Genomic DNA, 16,624 nt, shown 5'->3' on the forward strand with positions numbered 1-16,624 from the left:
ACAGCTTTCAGGATCGATGAATAATGGTTATTTCTATGTATTAATATGTTATTTTGGCCATGGATGATATAGCATTATGAGAAGAGGTAAGACCTTCTACTGGACCATCTTGAAACAAAACTGAACAGGAGCATACTGAACAGGAGGACTTCCTGAGTCAGAAAGGCTGGAAACAGCTTTTTGGGGAAATAAARGGGGAATGTGTGATTGCTGTTTTTATATTTGTTCATTAATTCATCTTTGGCCAACTTCGACAACTGTAAAAAACCAACAACAAAAACAACAATGAAAAACCCAGGAGGTGACTATAGCAACGAGAGAGCTATGCAGCACCTCTATATACCCSAAGGCTAGTGACCTACAGAGAAAGAAAGATCTTGTCATCTCCCAAAGGGAAGAACTCTGTCAGTCTCCTCCCTCCAACTGCAGTGTTAGATGGGTGGTATTTCCTCAAGTCACCCTTTCCTGCACACCACCTTAGCTAGYCTCCTCTCTGATTTCTTTCTTTCTTTATAGGCTTTAACATCTCGTCATTCTGTGTGATCCCCTTTCTCTAGTCCTCTATCTACTTTAAGTGATAACTTGTGCTTTTAGTCCAATCCACTGTTTACAACATGCAGCGCCTCGRAAAAGAAAGCCAGGAAGATTCATGTTGCTGATTTTCCCTTTCCTTGCCCTTTTCCACACAAACATAAATACAATTCTGATATAAAATATAGTGGAGCCTGATCTTAAGTGTTAAAAGTTATGCTTTCCTTAGCTTACCTCACAGGACATAAATAGTCCTTCTTGACCTTCTTGTCCTCTTCATCAAAGGAGTTCTGCTATTATTGGCASTAAACTCTACCTATTATTTGGACTTAACCCTGAGTTTTAACACTACTTCTTTCTATGCCACTACCACAGTTTGTGTACAGAGGWTTTCCCAAGACTTTCACTAAGGTTTATTGCAATATCCTGAGCTTCACACTCCAGTTTATAGCTTTAAGAACCATACAGCCCATGGAAACAGCAGTCTAGCCACTGCTGTGGGCTCAGAGAAGAAAGAAAACGCAATTAATATTGTATGCAAGGCATTCCTTCAGCAGCAGCTCTGACTTTTGAAAATAAATGTTTGGAGACAATGTCCTTTTATCCTATAGAGTAAATAACATGACATCACTATCACCATGAAATGGCCTCAAATATCAGAAAGACATTTTTCAGAGCTACAATTCAGGATACTGTTTTATCCTATGCCTTCAAAGTTTGAGTCAGAGATGAGAAAAAAATAAAAAAGATAGGCGATGATCACCTCTGAAGTATAACTTAGAGCTTAAATCTGTAAAAAAAAAAATACCAGCTGAAGTTAAAGAACTAAAAACATGTAAAAAAAAAATATTGATGAACATCTTTGTAAGGGAAGACAATGGCCTGGGAAAAGCAGCTCAGAAGTTACCAAGAWTAAGGTGAAAAAATGTCAAATAATACATTTTTCAGTGTTTACAGAGAAGGCTGCTATTATTCAAGAAYGTAATGGCCCATTGAAATTCCCCTGATGACAATGAACAAGGCTGCATGTCAACAGTTTCAAACCTTGCTTAAATATCCCTTGAGAGGAAGCAYGCAAGCACCAGCCCAACACAAGTTAGGTTTATTTTCATTATTTGCCAAGGTCTTGGTGAAAATATTACAGATCATTTTCAAGTATGTGACTGTTTTCCATCACTAAAAATTCATTCCCCATTAAGGCTACTACCTTTTGTGTTTCATAATCAGAAAGCAGTGCAGCAACTAAAAGGTTTTTAGATGACCTCCAAATAATGTCACTCCATTCTTCTGCATAATCTATTGGAGAAAAGGGAAAACAGAAACAAGGCAATTACCAGTATTCAGACAGCTTCTTGTGCCAGAGCCAAGCAATCACTCATCTACAAGCTTCTGGCACTGGTTTCCCACTATCTTTAGAATCAGAAGATCCTAGTGGAACATATCCAAAGATGACACTACGTGTATCTCACCCAGAGATGGATCTGTCTCTGCAACAGCAGCCTGTCTGACTGCTGCTGTGAGTGTTTGATAAATCTTACCCTGGAACGTCAAGAAAACTCCCTTGCGTAAAACACTTTTATATATAGCTGAAAGTTGAATTAATTAAACTTCACGGAGGGAATTGTAAAAGAAGAAAAGAATTAAAGGTAAGTTAATACTGAAAGAAAACCAAAGCAAAACAAGTAAAGATGCTCTCCCTGGAGCATCTTCATCCAAATTTCACTATCAGAAGAGATTAAGACCAAAAGCCAAATGGGTCATTTGCATGAGATAATACCGTTCCACAGGAATGGACACTAAATCATGAGGTTTGTTCTATTTCCACAGCTTCCCTAGCAGCTGAGAATTTCTTACAGAAGAATGGCGCACACATTTCTATTGGTGCAACTCAAGCTTTTCAGTGCCAAAGATGTGGCTCTATGTTCATACAGTAAAAACATTTGCAGCAAAATACCATAACCTGCAAGGCTAGGGGAAGGGCAGGTGTGTTCTGCTTGACTTGGGATGTCTGTAGCAAGGTAGCAATGAAAATGAATGTCTCGGAGATGTCCCACATCCCTTAGAACTTCAGMTTCAGAACGTAAAATCTGTCCTCAAGTATGTCATGCCCCATGACAGCAGTTCTACTGCTCAGACACTTGCAAGATCCAACATTTCTACTGTAGTAACGGTAACCTGCTGGTTCACAAACAGACATATAAGCGTAGTGAACAACGTAGAAATGATGCAAATTAAGAACACATTAGAAAGTAGCAGTTTTGTGGTTCCTACAGCTATTTATCAAGCATGTAAAATGCCATCTCAAATGTTTTTTATTTTAAGCAGCACAAGTGGATCTGGATTATTCTTTTTCTTAAATAATACAGTGGTTATATTTTCCATTTAGCTACAGCTGGCAAAGTATGTTGTAATTTACTACAATAGCCAAGTAAGTTGCTTCCCAAACTTAAATAAAAATTGACTTCATGAATTTTGATCATTTTTTTTGGAAAAGAATTATACTTTCCTGTGAAAGTTCAGTGCTATATAATTAGAAACCACTGAGATGGCAAAGCTAAAGCCAGTGTTGACAATAGAAGTGCTGACAGTTCTCTATTACCATGATAACAAGTTCAACGAGTTTCAAATCCTTAAATGATATTCATAAATTTGGGGAATTCACAGAAAGTTATCCAGCCTCAGTACTAAAATGATCCATTTTAACAACCCTAATAGAAGTAAGAGGCAAAAAAAAAGGCAGACTACTGGAAAGGCATATTTGTCAAAAATGAAGTAGGAATGTTACTTTGGAAATTATTCCAGATTTTAAGGTTCAACATTCAATTAACTTTGACTTRGATTTCAGTATTAAAAGATGACAGCACCTTCCAAACAGCAAAGAATTCATTTTTACWCAATTCTACCCAAGTAAAGCAAAAAGAAACGAAGTGATCAGSAGAAGTCAGAAAGGAAGGAGGCAGAAGGGTCAGTGGCAGCATCCTCTCATCCTATATCAAATCCTTATGTCATCTACTAGGCCATAACACAACAAGGCAATACTTTTCCTTATTTTATCACAGAAGCCTTTTTTTTTTTTAGCTAGTACCATATTCATATAATCAATAACTTCTGATGACTGCAATATCAACATCTTTTCCAAAACCAAGGAGGATATAAAATTTTGCTCTTATTAAAGTTCTCAAAGTCCAGCATGAACCTGAATGATGGATTTCAAATTATTTTTTTCCCAACTTTCTGCCTTAACATCTGCAGTCTTCCAGAGAAAACATTCAAAACAAAAAAAAAAAAAAATGCTTGTTAAAGTATTAATATTTTATGTAAGAAAGAGAAATGAAAGAGAATCCCCATATAAAGAGATAGAACTCATGGACATGGTATAAAATAGTCTTTTTAAACATCAGCTATGYGATTTTGTTTACAGCAGGCTTCCTCCCCAGTGCCTAACAATCTGTTTGAAATACTAGAAAAGCAGAAGTTCTTTTGGTAAGTGGATAACTCATGGAATAGATTAAGGCTCTCCTAAGAGGATGAAAATTCCTTTAAATAACAAGGACATGCTGTTATTAAAAAAAAAATAGAATTTCTTTTAAACGATCTCGGAGGGTCAGCCATATCTTTTGAATATTCTTTCAGTAGTGCGATTGGGAGAGTTTTATTAAAAAAAGAAAAAAAAAGAGAGTATGAATGTGGCYAGTGAAGCTACGATTGCTTCAGAAGAGGTTATAGATATTTTCTATACCTGAGTGCCCTTACCCAGTTTGCTCCTGAGCTGAAATTTCCCTGTTACTCTAGGCATTTCCCAGATAAAGATTTCCAGTTGGGCAGAAGTAATCATTATTACATGATGAAAGTAGAAAACACAGTAAAGAATCTTTTGATGAGTTTGTTGCATAACTATATTTATTTTCTTTGAAGTGGAAAAGACTAAATAAACAAAACAAAACAAAACAAAACAAAACAAACAAACAAAAAAAAACCACCCAGAACTTTAGTTATGGGATTTCAAAGCCCTTTCTGAGCTGGTTCCAGCCATGTTACAGCCTTAATTTAGAGACCTGATTCTCCATTTCCTCGTATAGACATTTACACAAGGAAAATGAAAAAAATGGTTATAAAAAATTAGCACTGACACCCAGCATCCCATTTCCTGTTCATCTGACTAAATTCCAAACATTGGAGAATTAGCAGGGATTTGCTACATCAGCAGAGTGCACTGCACTGCTTATGTAAGGACCCAAAAGGTTCCCTTGSTTTTTTGGATTATTGCATGCAACTTGCCTGCCCCAGGCCATATACTCATTTGCAAAAGATCTTACTTTTCGCTCTGATGAAAAAATGAAATCCAGGATCACAGCTTGTCAAACAGAAGCAAAAGCAGTTGACACACACCCTGAATATTTAAAGTTTATGGACCATGAAGGAAAGAATAAAACTCTCTTACAGGAGTACATGAATACGATTAAATCAAGAAGAAAAATTCCCTATGYTAGAACACATTTTGGTCTTTCACCATCCTAAGAATTTCCTGGCTTCTCTTGTCTCAAGTCCCAGGTTATTACTCTGATGCCCTTTGGAAGATGAGTCCAGACTGTTAAGAGAGTTTTGCAAGAGCTTTGATCCTAGTTATTACTCCATACCTTTGAGCATAACATTTAGCTGCAGAAGTTAATTTCTTAGTGTTCCAATTACTGGCACGTACAGGTCTTAGCCTGGAATCTGATCAACCCACACTACATGCTTCTCTCTCTCTCTCTCTCTCTCTCTCTTTCTCTCTCTTTTTTTAATGCTAAAGAAAAGAGTCTCATTCTACAAAAGAGAAAAGAATGCCCTGAAGGCAGAGATGAAAGCTGAAGTTTTCAGAATGAAAAACACTGATTTTCTAATGCTTGCTTCTCATATTTTCCAGGATAAACACTGTGACCATATTCCTGCTGTCTTTATTCACTGAAGAAATGAGGACTGCAGAGCAATGCTGAAAATTATACTGAAGAACAACTTCTTTGAAGTTACGTCATAAAAAGAATTAACAGAAAATGCTTCTACTAATTAAAAGAGTAATTGTAGTAAGGGTTAGATTTTGCCACCTGACATCATATTGAGTATAGTATGAACAGAGTTGCTGAACTGCATCTTATAAACTAAGACTGTGAGATGCATAAGAAATCACTTATTGTGAGAAAGTGTAGCATTACCTACTGCAGCATTTTTTAGCAAGGAGTTTGTGTTGCCTGTTTGAAATCACATTAAAAGAGGCAATGCTAAGTAGAAGTTGTACCTGTAATCTTGCGCTTTTGGGTATATGTGAGACCACAAAGAGACAGGAGCTTATTTATTTCCCCCAGACTAACTTGTCACCAAACTGCRAAACTAAGTTTTTCCCAGGATACTTCACTTAGCACTGTTTCTTTTATTGATGACTAGATCACAACAGACAAAGCACAATTTACAGATATAGAGGTTAAGGAAGCACTCATTTCTCATACAAGAACATTAGGAAGCAAGCAGAGTGGCACAATAAATATCCATGTGAAGGAAAATTTGACCTAAGGAACCATCATTCAGAGTCCAGCATACCACTCCACTGTGATTCACTGCCTGGAGGACACAGCCAGGAAGAGGACCTTCCATTCTCCCACAGGTCTGGGAAGAGACCCATTAGTCTGCCTGCAGCTAAGGGGAGGCTCACTCCCTGCTGTCTCAGCTCTTTAACCTTCTCTCTCCTTAGTAGTGCTGCTCTATTAGTTCAGGAGGGCCACCCGCAAAGTAGAAATTCAAGCTATTTGGTGCACTGTTAGCTGCTGGTGGAAAAAATCCTCTACAAATATCAAGGATGCTGTAAGGAAAAGCTGTTTCCAGTAGCTCCTCCATGAGCCTGTCCCCTCTACCTTGCCCTTTCCCTCAGCTCACTCCTACTGCAGCATCTCCTGGGTGGTTTCTGTACARAGTGGCTTCCATGGGTAGATGATCTCTGGAGGTCCCTTCCAACCTCAGCCATTCTGTGCACCAAACGGCTGCAACTCTCAGTCACCAGGCTCCTTTCTTTGCTTATTTATCATCTCTCCTTTTTTTTTTTTTCCCTTTTTTTTTTTTTTATCACTTCACCAATTCCCTTCCTATGCTGCGGTTTGTTTTTGTTGTTTCAGCATTTTCTGGCTGAAAGTCCATTTCTGGATATACCGCAAAGCTGATGAAAGTACTGCTAAAAGTCACAGAAAGCAAAGATCCATTACATCCATAGATCACTCCCCTGTCCTGCCAGACAAAGTATATAAAGCAGTATATTAGTCTTTTTCTCCTCCAGAGGGAAAGAACATGGCAATAAAAAGAAAAAAGGTTCTGACTACTGAGGAAATAAAAGAACTGTCAGAGAAAGTTTGAAGGCTGGGTTATATCAACAATATTTTCAGCCCGAGGCTAAGTATTAAGTGAGACAATGTTTGAGTGGCAAGTACGTATCTGTGCAACCAATAATAAATACCATRTTTTGCTGCTTTACTCACAGCGACCATACGCTGTGTATCAAACCAAGGAAAATAACGTGAATGTATTTACCATGCAACGTGTTACTAATGTTGTAATATTTGGTACAGTCTCTCAGCTGTCTGAGTCAGTGAGGACGTTCAATAATTTCAAAATGTGTCTATAGTAAGCTTATAATATTTAAATATTTATTATGTGTAAACAATTCATTTTGTTAGTGTTTTTCAACGTATTATAGTTACACTGATGAGCTGCAAATATACCTGTTTAAAGTGGTTCATATGATCCAATGGAACCAATGACGTATGGGACATGCAAGTTTTGAAAACTATAGAACACCTTCAGTTTATTTCTAAGCACTGGTACACATGTCTGGATTATTTTACTAGTATGTAAGGCTATGAATTGTAATGTTTTGGAGGATTGTGCAGTCATGCCAGAAACTACAGGACAGAATTTGTTTTCTGTTTTRAAGTGGAATTGATCTTTCAGATGAAACTTCATAAATATTGGAAACAATTTTCCATGAGAGAAAAATACTGGAACATGTGGCTAATCAAAAACATCGAATGCTAACCTGACCGCATTGACTTCAGTGGAAAGAAAATTAGACCATACTTAGTACTTTGGACAACCCCTCCTGAAGTGCATTGCATATAATCATGACAATAAAAATAGAGTACTTAAATACAAAAGAAATGCAAACACAGGGAAATCAAATTTCATGCACAGCTTCACGTTRGGTTTTTATTATTATTATTATTTAAATTTCTTCATGCCCTTCAGCATGAAGGATGTAGATGTGCCTTATTCGTTATAAATTCCCCCATAAAGTCATGGGCCAACCTATGCCTCTGTTTGATCTAAATGAAGACATGTCTGAGAAATTCAGGTTTACCATGCCAGGGCAAGAAAGAAGCACACAGTGGGAGAGTGCCATCCATAGGCAGAAACATGGGCAAGTAGACTTGTTCCTTCCTCCTTTTGTTTGTGTCTCCATCCTTCCTTCCTCCTGTAGGGGTCAGACCCCCATCTCTGAACCCACACTTCCTTCCTAATCTCCAGCACAAATTTGCTACAGTTTATGGATTAGGCTACAAGGAACTTCTGTCAAAGCAACAGTCTTGGGACATGGGCTGCTGAAGGATAAGTATGGACATAGACATAATTCATTGTAAATTGTGGCCTGACCTTGCAAGTGCTGCAGCAGGAGCATCTGAAGACACTATGGTATTGCATACATAGCTCCTGTGAATGAACGGCAAGTTTTCATTTCTTCCAAGACATCTGAGGACAGGTCTTRCATCTGTTAGCTTTATTGCATGCCCAAGCCACATACCTGTGGAATAGAAGAGGACATGTATGTTTTAACCTGGGAAAATTTCCTGGGGTCTTTTACACTCCCACAGGCACTTTTGTCCTGGCAGGGGACACCATGGGAGAGGGAAACCTTTATAACACAAACTACTCCTCTTCCTCATGATGTCAGCTCCCCTTTTAAGGCTTGCCTGCCCAACATGCATGCAGCAGCTCACCCAGCCCTGGGAGGTGTGGTGGGCCCGATATCTGAAGACAGGCAGAGGGGCAAACCTGTGGATGATCTAGAGGGATTGTGGGAGGTGACAGCAGCCTRGGATGGCACAGGGTGATGGTGAAGAACACACAGGAGCTGGGGGGTGGCGTGGATACAGCACAGAGCMCGGGGAACAGTCAGCCAGGAGAGGTGGTGTTTGGCTGGCGGCCACCCTGCAGCAACATGGCAGCAGTCCAGAGCCCGGTTAAAGCATCTGAGCAGTTGTGGCCGTAAGGTAGAGATGAACTGACCTAAGCAAGCAAAAGACATGCGTTATGGTTGCTGTGCACATGGGGAGTTGCATGTTATATTTAAAGGCCAAAGATGTTGGCCCAGCTGTAGACAGATAGGTGAAACACATTGGTGTTACAGACTTACCTGGCTATCCTTGCACAAACAAGTGTCCATGGCCCGTTGTTCTGGACCACAGCAGGGATTTTCCTGAGAGCACTGGTATCAGTTTGTGGGGATGGCAGGACTCTCCAGACCCAATGCACRGGGCCTTGCTGTAGAGCATCTGTGCTTGTGTCCAGCTGCAGCCCCCRTCCTGCTGCTGTAGCTAAAGATGCAGGCAGAAGGGGAAGAAGCCCGTGGAAAAATGCTGGTGGTCACGCGTGCCCCTAGAGCTCCTTGTTGATAGCTGTGAGTAACTAGAGCACCACGATGCATTACTGAGTACAAGGGTTACTACCTAATACATATAACAAGCAGGAAAACACCCACAAATGTTACCTCATGATYTGCAGAAATGAACTGGATTTTTTTTTACAGAGATATTCTACTTTAAAGCAACAACAGAAAACAAGCAGTACACTTGCCTAAAAGCACATTCTAAACGAAGTATGTTATTAGAATTATGTATTATTATTGCTATTCATAATTAATGGAATTGTAGCATTTTTCACTAATGGAAAACAACCACTGCAAACAGCGCTTTGATTGCATTATATTTATTACCCATCTTAGGAACTAAAAATGCACTTAACCTGTAATTAAGGTTATACAATAAAAGCTTTGTAAATACTAGAATCAGAAAGTGTCCTTTCAACATGACACACTACCATTATGCAAAAATGTTTTCTCCAAGAAACGTAGCTTAGAAATGATGACATTTTCCTTCTGAAAGTAACAGAAAAAAAAAGTAGAACAGGAAGACATCAAAGGCAGCACTGCCTTCTTTCTCCATAGACTTTACACTTACTTGGCAAACACTGTAAGCTTAATCAACATCACAAGTTGATTGCACAACTGCTGAATTGCAGTAAAAAAACCCTCAGTRGTGCTGATCTGAACCTTCACTCTCTGCCGGGGATCTGAGGAAGGCAATCTAACTGAAAACACATCTGAACAGCCGAAGCTGTTTACAAAATAAAAATCCAAACAGCTTTGCCCAGGAGCTGTCCCACCGCACGGCTGTGCGCAGCGAGTGGATAARCGTGACTGCTTCACGCTGTGCTGTGTGGTCACTCTTGGTTTTGCCCATATTTTACCTTTGTCTCCCCCTGGTTATTGCATGGAGAGGATGTGCACGTGCATCTTGCTCTGTGCTTGCCGGGCCCTCTGCGCACGCAGTGTCGGGGGACTGCACAGAGCGGGGATCCCACGTGGCTGCAGCCCCGCGCTGCTGAGCGGCCCCTGGCACCCAATGGCACAGACAACCCCCCAGGTGAAGAACATCTCCCCCCCCCGCCATACACACCCACACATACAACTGCTATGATAGTACCACTAAAGCAGCAGTATGCTGCAAAAAGCGCTATGCATGCTTTGCTATCTTGTTACCTGCCTAAACGAGTGATAAATGAGTTCCCTATTTTTTTTATATATATTTCTAAGCTCAAAATGTGTCAGTGAAAGCCTTTGTATTTCAGCTAAAAAAGAAAGGTAGCTAAGTGACAGGAAACAAACCTCAGGTTATTTACAAGTTCTTTGCATCATTTCAAAACAACTTCTCAGACTCAAGAGTAATAAAATTTTTCTTAGRACTAATGAAAATCAGGGCCTTAGGCTCAAATATTTCATCAGTGTACTCCAAACAATCTTCTGTTGATGGTTCATCTTGCAGCCATATGGAATTATTTATAATTATGTACAAAACCCCTAAAAGGTAAGTTACTTAAATTAATTYGTGCCCTTCTGTTTTTATGAATTTTGGCCTGACATCCCAGTGGATTGATGTATTAAATAAGCTTGCAATTCATTAACAACCTCTAATTGGAGTTAAGAGAAAAACAGTAATTGGAATGCTTGAGGTGTGCTTTGGAGAATGCAGAGTACGACGTGGACTAGCTGCCCATGCCACAGAGGTAAAGAGGCAATTTAATATCATTTAATTTTGAGAGAAAGAGGMATCCTTCATGGAAAAGCTGCATTCAAATACTATGTGTAACATTAGGGTTTCGAGCCCCTCAAAAGAGGGGCTTTGACAACATTAGCATTTTTCTTTACATTACCCACAGTGACAACTGTCCTGGTGTTAACGATGGCTTTGGCACTAGCCTAGCTAGCTGTTCCTTCTATGCTACATTTGCTCTGAGCAGAATGAGTACATTTTCCTGTAGAACATCAATTCCGAATTAACATTTCTTTGTTATTTCTGGTGGTGCTTTACCACTGGACCTCAGTGGAAGAGGAAAACAAGCATGCTGCTGTTGTTACACCCAAGAACATTTTCCAATGATTTAAGACCTTTGAGAGTCTAGCAGTAAGACCAATTGCAGCTCACAGACTACAAATCTCTCATAGCCACTGGTTAGCACATTTTGCTTTGAGGTGTGCTCTGCTTTTCAAGTGGCGCAATTTGTGGCTGAGTCAACACCGAGGCTTGACCGTGACAAGGACAAACTGTTTATTGGCTATGAGGCAGGACAGGAGATGCTGCGGCAGGAGTCTGGACAGAGACTTGGCCAGAATTTCTCATCGTCCCTTGGCATTGCACTGCTTTCACCTCAGCAATTTGGATTTTTTCTATATGCAAGCTCCTCCCACTCCCCTTRATACAGTATGAATGATAGAGCAAGTTGTTTGGTTGTTTGTTAAAAAAAATAACACTAAACAGAAACAGAAAGTAATCCACTCCATTTCAGGCATCTCTGCTAAGTCTCCAAAGGTACCCTGCTCCCCAGCTTCCACATCTATTAAAAAGAGTGGCTAGAAAATGGGCTCCTTCCCTCTTCTTACCTTTCTCTCAAACCCCTGTGCACACAGAAACATCAAGAAAAAAAATTTTTTTGACATACAAACTAAAAAAAAGAACTCATTTTGAAAATTCAGCCTTGAAATGGCTCAACTAAATCCACTCTGGCTTCAGCTGAAGTGCCTCAAGCTCTTCCCCTCTTCAGTAATCTGTCTGCCGTATCCTGTTCTCATTGCTCTTCTCCTGTTGAGACAACAGGGAGGTATCCTCCGTTCCTGAGCAAAAGATATGAACTTAACAGGTGTTATTTGGTGACAACATACCTAATAAAATTAACTGCTAAGCACGGAAAKAAAAAATGGCACTCCCCAGTGCCTGCCTCAGCCATCAGGAGCTTACCATGAAAGCCAGCCTCTCATTTCGTCTTCAGTCCTACCGCTACCCACATTGTGTTAATGATCCTGCATCGTCATGATACTCAAACTCTTCAGGGATTAGTCACTGATCATACCGTGCTAGTAGTCGCTCTGGCTCCAGTTAAATCCAGTAATTGTYACTGCTTTTAATTATTTGTCTAATGTTCTTCTTTAGAAGCCCCCAGTGCTACCAGGGTTCCATTGTGCTGTATACAAAAGTGGGACCTCCTTAAARAGCTAATATTTCCATAAGGAAAAGCATTGACAGGTAGTAAAGGGAAATACAGGCGAAGTGACCTGTTCAAAAACTATAAAGTACATCAGACAGTGGATACATTTTTTTGACTCATCTTTTTCAGCCCAGTCTATAGACAAGGCCATATGTCTGACATAAACACAGATTGWACGATATGGTCAATGTAGGTAAAGTCCTCTGCAGGAAGATAAAAAGAAAATATAGGAATAATTTAGCCTAATTTTTGCTATAAAAAGGTTAGAATTCCATCYAATAATTCTGCTAACATCATAGTCTATTTTTAAAAGTATTAATAATTATAATAAAACAAAGACCCATTTCATCCATAAAGCTACAGGGAATTTAAAATTTCCATTTAACTCAATTYTCAAAAACTACCTGAATAATATTCATTTAAAGAGTAGACTGCAGATGATCATCATTAAATGTTTTCTGATGAGAACGGAAACCTGGATGACATAACAGATGTAACTGCACTTCATACTAATTAACTGAGAACTTTAGTCAGAATTAATTATCATCCTATTGGGCAAAAAAAGGTTAGATAAAGCATGGCTATAAAAACAGATTTTTAATAATAATAAACCGAGAGGAATTTTAATGCACTGCAATGTCATTAGTGATCTGTCCCTGCAGACAAAAGTTGTTGCAAAATTATCTTGGATTCAGAGAAATTGGAGTCCTAGTAGGCTTTCTTTGGTCTTTTTTGCCACACCTAAAAGTGAAGAAATAGATTGGGATTGTTTGTACTTATCTGTAATGTGTAGTTTAACTATTGCACTGTTTTGCTTCATATTTTATRCCAGGGCTACTTTTGGGGATGAGCAATGAGTTCGCTGTGATAGGTCRAGTAAGCTAAGATAGGAAGCAAGACAAGCCACTCGATAACTGTAGGAAACACAAGAACCTTCAGTGTCAGCTTGGGCCTTACCTAGTCTCATCCCCGGATCTTCAGCGCCCTTCTGGCTTCACCTAGTTACTCTGAGACTCCGTCACAGAGACGAATCTCACAAACGCTGTCGCTCGAGACGATCGGAAGGGCYACCACGGCCCGTTTTGCACATGTTGCCTGAAAGAGTCAAAGCGAGTCTGCGTAAAAATGACATTGGGACTGTTCCAGACTGTTTGCTCCACTGTACGKATCCCCACAAAGCCAGGTGAATTGGAATTGAACTCACTGTAATAGCACAGTAATAGAAAGATGAGGTATTTTATATATTACCCGGTGGCTGACTGAGGGACATAAGATGCCTAATGAGCCACAACTGCAAATACCACCTTTCCAGGACAGAGCATTGCCAATTAGGCTGCAAACCCTGTTCATTTGAGTGCTGACTGATGTTTTTTTGAGGCTTTTCACTTCCCTCAGATTTGTTCTCCAGTTTTGTTGGMATCTCTAATCTTTCCACAGTAGAAATATTAACAAGGTGGAATGACTATAGGTCACTAGGAAGAAGTTTAAAAGCTATGAGGATGGGCAATGGTGAACCTCAAGCTAAGCTCATCTGTTCAGCTCAGTTGCGTTTTGTTCTCTCTTATATTCAGCTGATTATTCATATGTTGTCAGTCAACCCAAGTTCCTTGAGACAAAGACTTTTTCTTAAACTGTTCTGCAAATTTGGGCCAATCCTTTGGCACTGTTCAAAGAAATGAGGGGAAAGATCATTTGAACGTGCATCTGTGTATTTGGTGGTATGCTAATGCAAACACAATTGTACAAAAAAAAAATTATAGGCGGATGGAAAGTACAATACTGTTGCTGGCATCTCCTGCTGCCTCTTCCCACAAAATCTAAGGCAGTGATGGGCAAATGAAGCACCAGGAAAAAATAAGGGCACTGGCACACCACTTGTTTCAAAACATAGGAAGTAACGATTTGCCTCTAATCCACTTCAGCCAGCGGGGAAATAAAGCAAATATCTTCCCTTACATGTCTTTAGCAGGTCGGCACCACCATCATTTGATACCATGTCCTGACAGCAACGTATGTACAGCCTTCCCGCTGTTTGCAGAAGTTTACCAAATAGACAGTCCTGGAACAGCTGTCCCTGGGCCATCAGGACCCTCCTGATCCAAACTTGAGCCATAATACCAGACTTAATCCTGAGCTATCCCCAGCCATGGACTTAAATACAATAATATTTAAGGTGAAGGTCCCAGCTTTCAAGGTCAGACAATCCCTCTGGAACAAGTTTATCAGCCCAGACCATGCCCAAGCCCGGCCGCACAACCCGAGCCTTCTTTCTAGCTCTGCCTGCTGCTCATGCCAGCCTCAGATGGAAACTGGACAAGGTGGTCCTTGCACCGGCAGCACTCCCAGCTCAGCCAGCCCAGGGGAYGTACCCCTAGGCCACCTCGAACAGGCACAGCAGCCTCCTACAGCTCCAAATCCATGTCTTCCATGTGGACCCGACAACCAAAACATATTTTAGCACAAAGCCAAACTCTTCTACCATCCTTTTTGAATGCCAGACCCCAAACAAAACAGGCATGTCTTTGCTGGTGTGAGCCCAAAGCCTAGCGTGCTCATCCAYGGGAGCTGACATGCAAAGCTAATTCTTTAGCCTTTCCTAGTCTAAACCCAACTGACACTTTATCTCAGTTTTATACCTACACTACTAATTCTTCACAGCCCTAGACTTAAAGGTAAAGTCTAGTAAACTTTCAGGCACTTCTAAATACAATGCAACGGATTCTCCCTTTTCCAGTCGTAAGTCTGGTTCGTTGGCCTTTAAGGGTAAGTGCAAACCCTTGCCAGTGCCTCTCTTATCCTATCTGCAGTTACCCTTTCAGTCTTAAATGTTGCAACATGGTTGGTGTCAGTACCAGCCTAAACCATAGCCCAGTGATCCCCTAGATGCTGTTCTAAACCTAGCCTGAACAGGTTAGTATTTATGAATATGAAAGTATTTACACATTTGCTTACTTTCATTTTATGTGACTTGTAATCACAATTTGCAATGGACAAATTGGTAACATTCTTTTAGGGGCAAGAAAAACATTTCTCACTCAACCCATTATTCTAAACATCTCTTGCTAAACAAGTTATCAAAATACGTTTGCTATGATAGAAAAATACTATCCAAACTGCAAAAAGCATTCCCATTAATATTAACAAGAATTTCTGCCAGGTAATGATGAGTATTTTAAAGCTGATTATGCACAAAAGTTGCAGATAGTTGTAACTATTTCTGTGAGACAGTTTGAAAATGTTGGAGGGGGCAGTTATAGTATAAAACATGTAAATACTATGAGGAACACAAAAACGTAGGTATAATGATTACTACAGTAAGGAGATATTATGAAATGGAACAAAAAGTTTTCTCCAACGCTATCTGTACAGAAAGATTAGGCTCTAAGTTCATATCGGAAAATTCAGATTGCATTCCATTATGTTATATTAATATATCATAACAGGATTTTGGCATTAGCACTCTACTAATCCTGTCACCTTGGATTTCTTTTCTGGATTTATGGTCTACTTATTGGAGTATAATCAAATCCATTTATTGTGAGAACACTCTCTGCATGCAGAGGGAATACTTTTGATATTACACTCGGAAGCACAACATTTTATTACAGAAATGCCCATTGCATCTTTGTACGTTCTATAAATCAGCATGCTATACTCTCCAAAGAGTAAGATATGTTTCTCAGATCCTTTCCAGTTTTTACAAGGCTTAAGCCCTTCCATATTTAAAATTAATTTTAAGAATAGGACTTCAATTTGCAGCTCCAATAGGTGATGGAGAGAAAAGTACAGCAGATGGGTTCTTACCAGGTAGCACCATCCACCTCCACAACCTAGATGTTCTTAAAGAGGGAAACTTGAAGGTATGTAGAGGTCACACTTCAGCCTTTATGTTACTTTGGTTAAGTTATGCATGACCTCCGGCTTAGCAGCTCTTCTCCAGTTCGGGAGTCCTTTGTTATTTTACAGGTACACACATTATTCCAGATACAGGAATATTTCTCATTCTGCTGTCGCTGGGTTGGGCTCCAGAAACATGAAGGGCAGGAATCCGGGCTGCCTGCGCTTCCGGGGCTGTGAATTGCCACATTGCTGGAGGAGCCGCTCTCCTCGCTCACCTGCAGAAGAAACCTGAACCACTCACACCTAAAGTTAATCTCGGTCAACCTGTCCTTCGAACTGGCCTGTAAATTTTATTACCTTCCAAACAGAAGTGATAGTCCAGCAATGTTCAGTTGCAAATTGTTGCTGTTCTAGTGGG

General features: G+C 39.9%; 1 long non-coding RNA gene across 1 annotated transcript in view; it reads right to left on the reverse strand.

The window, feature by feature from the left end:
• The window catches only part of LOC146585299 (uncharacterized), a 30,957-nt gene extending 21,790 nt beyond the window's left edge, over positions 1 to 9,167 (reverse strand). Inside the window, exons 1-2 of the long non-coding RNA XR_014898036.1 lie at positions 8,963 to 9,167; positions 8,203 to 8,350 (exon numbers count right to left, since the gene is read on the reverse strand). This is a non-coding gene — a long non-coding RNA (uncharacterized LOC146585299). The remainder of the gene's footprint in view (positions 1 to 8,202; positions 8,351 to 8,962) is intronic.
• Between the last annotated feature and the right edge of the window lie 7,457 nt (positions 9,168 to 16,624).

This window comes from Rhea americana, unplaced genomic scaffold (assembly GCF_003343005.1).
Source record: "Rhea americana isolate MKP2758 unplaced genomic scaffold, rheAme1 scaffold_83, whole genome shotgun sequence".
NCBI classification, from domain to species: Eukaryota; Metazoa; Chordata; class Aves; order Rheiformes; family Rheidae; genus Rhea; species Rhea americana.